Raw genomic sequence first — 4761 nt, forward strand, 5'->3', positions numbered from 1 at the left:
TCTTCCATACTATCATCCTGCATCGATTCCTTGAATAGACTGGAAAAATATTGCACCGCTTCACCATTGATGTCACTAGGATCATCCAACACCTGACCTTCCTGATTAGTGATAAAGAAAATTTTGTTATGTGATCTTTGAACCTTGACTGAATTATGAAAAAAAATTGTATTACGGTCCCCTTCTTTGAGCCAAGTTTCTCTCGATTTCTATCTCCAATAAGTCTCTTCCCTTGCCAAAACCTCAGTGTATACTTTTTTAAGCAAGTGTTCCCTATCAAAGTCACACTCTTTCATCCCAACCTCAATTAATCTTTCATGAAGGGATTCCAATTCCAATTCCAATCTATGTTTCTCCAAGAAGATGTTCTTAAAGGTCTTTGGATTCCATTTTTTGACACATTCCTTAATGAATTGGAGTTTATTAAAGAAAACAAACGCTTTCTTCCCAAGCCAAGAGGGAGCCTGTCTCCACCAACCCTCAACCAGTTCCTTAAAACCATTAGAACGCAACCACATTTTTTCAAACTTGAAGGGACATCGAACTAGAGCAATATCTTCTTGCATAATCAAACTAATCAGATAGTGGTCTAATCCTAAAATAGGCAAAATCTCAGCCTCAAGGACCCAATTACACATAGACCAATCCCCAGCCAAGAAGAACCTATCAAGCTTCTCAATGATATTCAAGAAGCAACTCTGTCTATTAGTCCATGTAAAGTCACCTTTTCTGAAACCAATTTACATGAGCCCATTATTAACCACAAAATCATTAAAATCGCGTTGAGACTATCTAGCCCACCCAAGGCGACCTCTTTTGTTCGATAAGCAAAGGATGACATTAAACTCTCCACCAACCAGAAATACACTATCATTGCCAACTTCCAACCTGACAGATAAATTCTACCATAAAACCTTTTTCCCCTGTGTGTTGATCAAGCCATAAACATTCCAAAGGAAAAAAGAACAATTTAGGGGTTTAGAGAAAACCTTTGCACAAACCCAATTTGGATCTTGATGAACGATATCCACTGCCATAGTAGTCTCATTCCAAAGTATCCCAAGACCACCTGATGCACCAACTACTTCCACCAAATGCCCTTTCCATCTTGAGAAGTATCTTAAGAACCTATCAAATTCTTCCACATTCAATTTTGTTTCTTGCATCATAAAAATACCAGGCCTCGCTTGATGAAGAGGAATTTGTCAAGGGCATTGCAACCCCTAACATTCCACGAAAGGAACTTCATAGCTCCCGAGAAAAGGCATAGCCTATTCCCAATCTCAATTTGCTTTGGCCCTTAACACTCCCTGTCATTTCCAATTTGACCATGGCTGAAGGCCTTTTTTTTTCCTTTCTCCATTCTTCACCCTGGCCATTGATGAAGAAGTTTGTCCCAAGCTCCTTTTGTCCATGATACCAATTACAGCATTTAATCCAAAAGGATCATCCTCTACCTTCTCCACTTATGCGTAACCATCTTCAAAGTCGTCAAAATTGTCTCCACTACCAACCTCTGCTTCTAATGAGCTCTCTAAATTTTGCACACATTATTTTCAATTATTTTTTCTTTGAATTCTAAATTCATTAAATGCAAATGCACATCTAGACTCGGCTCTTTTATTTAAATTTATTAATTTTTTTAATCACAATAAAACTAATCTCCCCTGCATTCTTAGTACACTTGCTTTTTAATCAATTTAGCATTCTTTTCAATTAAGTTTACTTTCAATTCCAAACTTATCGAAGTGAAATGCACATCTACGCTAAGCTCTATCCAAATTAATTGGAATCATTAACTGCTTAGTCTAGATACTTTTTAATAAAAGGTGTTTTTTAATCTACACAACCCCCTAATAATTGATGGGGTGTCTTCCTACCGATTGAGCTTTCACTTGAATTGATTTCGAATATTTCCTTTCACAGAGCTCCGGTGAAATTATTTGAGACCCAATATACAGATGCCAGCAATATACAACTAGTATTAATTTCTGCAAGGTTGAACTTTTTATATACATCCTTAATATATATGATGTTAGGTGCCTTCAGATTTGTTCCTTCAACAAGTCTTCAGGAAATAGGAATTTGTGCTTTCAACAAGTCTTCAGAAAATGCTCGAGGCCCAAATGACAGATGTTAACAATGGCTACTTATTTGCATAATTACTCCTTCAATTGCAAATGGTGGTAACCCTGTCGATTTTATAAGCATTGTTATTGTATATTTATCAGTGCTACGATCTTGTTTGTACTATGCATGTGATCGTTTGACAGAAAATTAGAGGACATTCGGCTGATTACAGAGGTCAGTGATATCTTCAACGAGGGTGATATTGGCAAATTACGAAGGCCAATATTCTTATCTAGACAGAAAATTGATGCGCAGAATTTTCAAGGGATGGTTAAGACAACGTTGGATAGACAAGTATCGACGTTAACATAATGGAAGACGGAAACTATGAAACCACACTAGTTGTTACTGGTCCACAGCACGGTCTTCAAGGAAACATTGACAATTGGAAATGAAAGTTTTATTTATTATATAACAGTTCCAAAAATAAAAGCATTAAATTTGACATGTGAAAACTAAAACAAAATATTTAATTTATTTTCTCTTCTCAACGACCATTCAGTTTGAGTTTAATAAATTCTCTCTATATCCATCATACTAACAATTAACTTTGTAATTATGTCTATTATAATAATAATAATATAAAAAATGTGATAATAATATAATAATAATTAGTCTTAATAGATTTTTTCATTTTGATGAAGAGTTTAATAATAATTTAATATTGATTACCATATTGTAATATACTAATAATTTAATATTAATTACAAAATATTAAAATAATTATTTTTTTAAGCGAAATAATGAACAAATATATCTTTCGACGTAAGTTAAGTATATTTCTCTAAAAATAGATATGGTAGTTGCATCACAGTTCAAAAATTGTGATTGGCTTTAAATGACTGCTCTGTCCAATAAATCAATGTTGAAGTTCGAATTAAGATAACCTTGCGCAATAAAGTGCTTCGTTGATCCACTCACCAATATAACTCATTCTCCTATTGGAGACTACTGCGTATGTTATAAATACGAACGACATTTACAGAGAATAAATCTCCCTGAACAAGGTAGCTATGATGCTCTACCCACTTCCTGCGGGGTAGACGATTACAAGGATTGCAAGAAGCAAAACGGAAATTGAGAAGCACGGGCCACCTTCACATCTATGCCTCATCCAACAAAAAGCAAAGGAGAACCGCTCTCAAGGCCAAAGGATAATAATACTGTAAGAACACCTGCAATATTTGGTAAATTTGTACAGCCCTAAAATGGATGTATTTAACAGTTAAATGCTCCCCCGTCAGAAGGGTCAAAAAACCATGGTTAATCAGTACAGAGAACCTGTTAATAAAGGCCTGAACAAGCAACCAAGGTCCAGTAACAGATATTGCACTTCTGAAGAATCTTTGTATGCCAATTTGTACTTAGAGTTTTCCACAAAGATCAAATTAATACATAAACAGACCAACAAAATTCAGTAGAAGAGAGATCTCAAACTCTGCAGATCCATTATGAGTCTAATTAGTTTTTAAAAAGATTGGGAACCTCACTTGTAAGTTAATATCTGTAATAATTTTCAATTACAACAGGTACAGTATCTTAAATTCATGGTAAAAAAAATCAAGAATCCTATATAAGACAATTGCTTTATGAGCAGCATCCATAGTGTTTAAAGACCAACCTGCCTGATTGAAATAAAGGGCATGCATTATTCCACAACTTGAAATATAATAGAAACCATTAAAGATTCATAGAACTGATATGCACATATGCACCAAAATAGAGCATTAAACACCTACCAACACAAGAAGAAATTGTATCCAAAATTACTATGTCATCTCAATCACAAGCTCTGGATAGAAGCGGATGCTTTAGTCACCCACCACCACAAAAGAGCTCATCAATAAACAAGTTTGTTACAGCCATGTGCAAGTAACCTGGACAAGATTTGCATTAACCAGTTGAAATCTCTTAACCATAAAAAACAATTACCCAAACCATGTTCTCCATAACAAAAGATACAGGAGTACGTGCAACTAAGTTGCATGCCAGATGCCTTTCAGTAAACAGCCAAAGTCCTTCACAATAAAATAGAGTGCACAGAATTTATTCTTTTGACTTCAGCTTTATACATCACAATATTCCATACTGTTTAAACATCGACTTACAGATCAGATGACACTTGAAGTAATATGGAATTTTCCAGCATTATGAGTTTCATTAAACAACGGTACAGGTCATCTGGGGAATACATAATTACAAACGTGACTTTTCACATTTCTTCCCTGTTCGAAACAAGGAGAAAACCTATGATTTGTAAGAGCCGGAGATAATCACCAACAAGAACCAAGCTGTACATATTCTGAATGACAATTTCATGCTGAGAAGCAGAAACTTCCTCCAAGACAAATCCTTTGAAGAACATTCAATAAGGCATGCAAAAGCTCAAAATGAATGCAGATGTCTAACATTACATTTAGAACTCCTCATTTGGGGGAAAAAATGCAACCTATCAGCTAATTCTATATGCATTCCAGTATTAGAGATGCAAAAGGGAATGCACATTTTATATAAATGTGGTTCCATACATTGATGGACGTCAGAATTTCCATCATATTGTTTTACAATAAATAAGACCAAAACTTGGGTACAAGTTTGCATGATTCGGTTTATTACATAATTTCAAGGCAA

The sequence above is a fragment of the Cryptomeria japonica genome, chromosome 10 (genome assembly GCF_030272615.1).
Source record: "Cryptomeria japonica chromosome 10, Sugi_1.0, whole genome shotgun sequence".
NCBI lineage: Eukaryota > Viridiplantae > Streptophyta > Pinopsida > Cupressales > Cupressaceae > Cryptomeria > Cryptomeria japonica.